Raw genomic sequence first — 5,875 nt, forward strand, 5'->3', positions numbered from 1 at the left:
TTGGATTTTTCAGCACCAAAGCGAGTAATCGTATATCCTATTCCATTTCCAAATCAAATATGGAATTCAATGTTCTAGTTCCAAATCGAATTGATGCTTCTACTAAAGCGAATATATTTGAATAGTCCCGAAGCTGCACGTGTAAGGCCGGCATCTCCTTTTTGTGTGAATAAACATATACCCCCCCCCCCCGGCACATGTAGGGAAAAATGAGTAAGCGCTATACTTAAGCATACATATACCGTACATGTTTGTATTCCAATATATGTTGCATACGTATCTAATTACGGTTGTGCAACGAGTCGCTTAATTTATTCGTATTAAATTTCATTTTAAAATGACTACTCACACATAGCATTTCTTTGCCTAGGGAGTGGCTGTTGGTCAGTTTTGGTGAATTTACTTCGTTGTATCTTGCAACAAAGCGGCCTGTACAGTCATGGGGCTCCGGAGATGTGACACCGCTAGACATATTGAAATACATTTTTGCTTGTCAATCTTGTTGTCCCCCCGCATTCTATTTTCCTTTTTACACGTCACCATGCACGTCGATCTGCGCTCTCCTAAAACAGAACTTGACATGCTCCTGCCCATTCCAAATGACATATTCTCTGCTGATTTGTTGAAACTGGACGGCGTACTACTTTGTGTGACACTTCACATTTGTGCTAATTAGCAGAGAAAATGTTTTTCCGTGTTAGCGCCGCGAAGCAACTGTTGCTGTACGCGGTGTACAGGCGTGGACAGAGGACAGCAGGAGGGAGGATGACATGGGGTTAGTATGCGTCCTGGGCAGACTTCAGGGCTAAGTGTGCCGATATTCGTCAGGAAAGTCCGACGGAAAACCCAGGGAAAACCTCAGAGGGCACACCTGGTGACAGGATTCGAACCCGTGTCACCTCCCAGTCTCGACGTGAAAGGCGATCATCCAAACCACTACTCCACGCGAGCTGGTACAGAAAAAAGTACGTCCCGCTCTTATGTTGATGTTGATGGAGAAAATACTAGGGAGACGTTAATTCCCTCAAACCTGAAAGGATAGCTGTGTCATCAGGCCTAAAATCTAGTCTCAAAATCCCGGCGTTCTGATTGCACATCAGTCAGTACGACGTCACGCAGTATATACCTCTCAGTATAAGAAGAAAGAAACAAAATAAGAATATCCCAGCCAAGTGTGCACATTGTATCAACGAACGTGACAATTGATTGCACTGTATTCGCTACTAGAAATCGTAAGTGAAAGTAGGTCAAGCTTTCCAAGTAAAAACACTTAGTAAGTGGTTAGGAATTTTAGTATTTATTTTTAGCCCGAGGACTTCAAGACCTGCAATATCGCAACCGGGGATTTCGCAAAAATTCCACGCGTAGCAAAAGTGGATGTTTCTCGAGGGGACATTTTTTCCGGGGAACATTTTTTCCAGGGGGCATTTCTTCCGGGAACATTTTTTCCGGGGACATTTTTTCCGGGAACATTTTTTCCGGTTCCCATATACAACACACCGCGGCTACACATTGTGGAGACCATCCTTCGCGCGGGAAGCAACTTAAGAAGTGAGGGTGTGTAAATTTATTTATTTTGGGATCAAATAATTGGCTTCCAGATGTCACTACCCAATACAATTAGAATTCTACTGTATTACTGACTATGTTTTTAAATTAACTTATTATTTAACTGAGATGATATAGTCGCCGTCCCAAATTAATGTGATCCAGGATGTTGCGGGAGATAAGGTATACAAAACGCTGAAGGTATAAACGTAAAATAGAAGTACTTTTTTATACCCTCAGCTGCCGTGGAAGGTATAGAATCAGTGATCTATACCTTACACATGGTTTAAACAGGGTATAGACAATGGTGATGAGGTATAAATGTCGTACTCTAGACCTTATTTTTACCTTTTTTATACCTTTTATATACATTTTCTTCTAACAGTGATAGAGTCGACGGTGCACCAGTGGAACGTTGAAGTCTCGAATCCCGTAGACGCCTTGGGGAACGACGAGCCGATCACGACAGAAGCAGTAGTGGACAGTAGCAGTAGCGGACAGTAGCAGTCTTCCGGCGCCGAGCCTGACAGACTGACTGGCCAAATTCCTCTCTTTTCAGTCCTTTGTTGGGAGTCGGCTTATGTAGCCGTCGGTGACCTCGTTCATGGTCCACTTTCGCCTATGACCTTCAGGACTCCGGGAAAGCGGCCTTCACTCTTGCTTTCATCCAGAGGTGTAGGAGAGGGAAGCTTCCCCAAAATAGCCCGGCACGTTCTTGAGTTCCCGCGCACTCAAAAAAAATGGTGAGTCCGAAATATACTTATCTGACCGTCACATCCGCCCATTCGCCCCCACCAGAAGGAGAATTTTCTATGCACATAAAAATTCTCGACGTCACACAATAGCGTCAATGTATAGCCTGACATACAGCTATTCACATGACAATACACAGTTTGCTCCCTGCAGAGCTTTGGGTCCACACTCCATAGCGCTTGAGGTTTTGCGGCGAACAACTGCCGTTAACTATTTTAACAATGGGAAATATGGCTCAGGTAAGTCGAGGTTGAACACAGTAAACAAAGACGAGTGCGCAGCGGCTGCGCGAATTTAGCCCGCGCATGATTTTTCCCTTTTTGTTTGATGTGAGGAAAGACCGTAGCCCTGCTTGGCATTAGTTACTTCAACATTGAGCCCCTGCTTCTGAGGTTGTAGGAATGTTGCGGCATCGCAGCGTGTGCAAGAGAGGACGCGGACGGGACGTGCCCCGAGAGGGACAGAGCAGGCTGGTTGGCGGCCACTTCGGCCAGCAAAAGATCATTGACATTGCTGTCTGCATTATACTGATGAACGGTGTGACTCGCCTGTGTGTCGTCGATGACGCGGTTGGTAGGTGAGCTGCTAGGGAAGTTCTCCGCAGTATCTAAAGCGGTATCATTGAGCTCTCCTGCCCCCTTTAGGAGGCTGACATGGATAGTCTTTTCATTCCCTTTTTGCATGTCTTTAATGCGCACGGTCACGTCGGATAATTTCTCTATGACGCGGAAAGGCCCCTTCCACTTCGGCGAGAGCTTTTTCGCCATGCCGTATGTTACTGTGATATTCTGCGCGTATACTTTATCTCCCAGTTCGTGGGCTACCTCTTCAGATTTAGCGTCGTGCTTTTTCTTCCGGACTTCCGAAGCCGACTTAAGTTGAGTTTTAGCAATGTCGTGAGCTATCGCAAGGCACTGTACTAGTTCCGCGCGGTAACTCTCTAGTGTTCCGTAGTTCACCGAGGGAGACTCGTGCATGACGTCCGGAAGAACGGGGTCACGGCCGTACAAAAGGAAAAACGGCTTCTCACCTGAGCTCTCATGCTCCGCTGTATTATAGGCAAACACGGCGTATGGGAGCCAGAGGTCCCAATCTCTCTGATCTCGCGCCACGAAATGAGAGAGCATTTGCACTATTGTTTGGTTAAGTCTCTCAACTGCACCGCTAGATTGAGGGTGGCAAGCCGTTGTTTGCAGTTTCTTTATGCCTAACAGACGATACACCTCTTTCATTACATAAGATGTGAAGTTTGTTCCTTGGTCCGTAAGTAACTGTTTGGGAACGCTGTGTCTCAGTACGATGCGCTCGGTGAATATCCTCGCGACTGTGTCCGCTTTCTGGTCGGCCATCGGGTATGCCTCCGCATATTTCGTGAGATGATCCACAAAGACCAATATGTACCGGTTCCCGGATGTTGTTACTGGCAATGGTCCGACAATATCCATGCCGGTGCGCTCGAAGGGCTGCCCCAACTTCCTGAAAGATCTGCATCGGCGCTGGCCTACGATTTTTTCGGGATTTTCGGACCATGCACGACTCGCACGCCGCGCAATAACTCAGGATGCTCTTACGCATGCCCTTCCAGAAATAGCCTTTGCTTATCCTTATCCTAGTCTTCCTTGCCCCGACATGTCCTGAATATGGAGTATCATGGTATAGAGTTACTATCTCCCTGACGAGGGCACGCGGTACCACTATTCTGTCGTTGCTTCTTATTCGCTCTGTTTCACCATTATGCTTGTACCGCAGCAGGCCCACGTCGTCCAGTTGCCAGATGTCCGAGATGACTGTTTTTCGCAAGCTTCGATTATGGGCTTCAGCTCGGTATCTCGTCGCTGTTCTTCCCTGTACCTAGCCTCCTCACGGGAAGGGGAGAAAACTTCTGACTCACGTACCGCTGCCCGACTCAGAGCGTCTGCATTCTGATTCTTTACACCCGCTCTATGCACTGTCTCGAAATCATGCTCTTGGAGCAAGAGGTTCCAGCGAGACAACCGAGAATTTGGGTCTCTCGCGTTCATGAGCCATTTAAGCGCTTGGCAATCCGTGATAATTGTGAATGGCCTCCCGTATAGGTAGCAGCGAAAATGTCTGACTGCCCAGACTACCGCGAGGCATTCCGACACGGTCGCGGCATAGTTGGACTCCGCCTTGTCCAGCTGCCGGCTTGCAAATGCCACAGGGTGCTCTTGCCCATCAAAATCCTGCGATAGGATGGCTCCGAGCGCGATCTTAGACGCGTCCGACGTCAAAATAAATGGTCTCGAAAAGTCGGGAAAACGTAAGACGGGTGACTTAGTCAGGTTCTCTTTCAAACTCTGGAAGGACTCATCGGCTTCCTTACTCCAACGAAAGAATACCTTTTTGGAGGTGAGCTGAGTTAATGCTTTGGCTGCCTGCGCAAAATTCTCCATGTGACGCCTGTAGTATCCCACCAACCCGAGGAACTGTCTAACCTCTTTGATGGTTTTTGGTACCGGGAAGCTCTTTATGCAGGCGACCTTTCCTGGGTCGGGCCGGACCCCTTCGGCAGAAACAATATGACCCAGATATTTCACCTCGGATTTCAGGAACTGACATTTCGATGGTTTAAGCTTTAAGCCAGCCGCTTTCAAGCGTTTGAGTACCCGTTCGATGTCCTCAAGGTGCTGTTCGAAGCTGCTACTAAATATAATGATGTCATCTAAGTAAACATGACACGACTTGCCGAGTAGGCCTGCTAAAATAACATCCGCGGTTCTCTGCCAGACTGCAGCATTGTTTTTTAGTCCCATGGGCATCCTGCACCACTGAAAATGACCAGACGGCGTATTGAAAGCCGTTTTTTCTTTGTCGTTCGGGTCCATTTCACTTTGCCAGTACCCAGAGGCCATGTTGACCACTGTGAAATACTTCGCGGCGCCGAGCGTTGAGAGCATCTCTTGGATGTTAGGTAGCGGGTATGGGTCAGTGCGCGTTACTTTGTTAAGGACCCGGTAGTCGACGACTATACGGAAGGATCCGTCGTGCTTTTCTACCAACAGGGCCGGCGCTCCCCAGGGTGAAGTGGAATGTTCCACTATTCCCTTTTCAACGAGCTCGTCTACTTGCTTGTCAAGCTCTTCGCGTTTGGAATAAGGGACACGATACGCTCTGCGGTACACGGGGTGGGCATCCATCGTAGGTACACGGTGTTTGATTACATCACAGCGGCCAAGATCGAGTCTGTCGAAAGCGAACGTGGTACTGTAGTTGTTAATTAACTCGGCTACCTTCGGGCGCTCCTCCGGACAAATGTGACTGAGCTCGAATTCCTCGATAAAGTCTGTCGTGCTGAGCGCATCTGCCTGATTACAGCTCAGAATCTCTGTGCGGTCGGCGTATTCAGCATCGGCAAAGGAAGCAACAATTTTATTCTTCGGCAGTCGGACTTCAGCTAAACTATAGTTAGCTGTCCTGACCGGAACTTTGCCTTCGCTACCAACGCGGACTAGTAAATTCGCGCTAGCGAGTCCGTTAACTTCTATTCGTCCTTCAACAACGCCCATCTCACCGGGTTGCCCAGAACTGTCTAGCCTGCCAGTCACAACCACCT

The sequence above is a fragment of the Ornithodoros turicata genome, chromosome 2 (genome assembly GCF_037126465.1).
Source record: "Ornithodoros turicata isolate Travis chromosome 2, ASM3712646v1, whole genome shotgun sequence".
In the NCBI taxonomy this organism is placed as follows: domain Eukaryota; kingdom Metazoa; phylum Arthropoda; class Arachnida; order Ixodida; family Argasidae; genus Ornithodoros; species Ornithodoros turicata.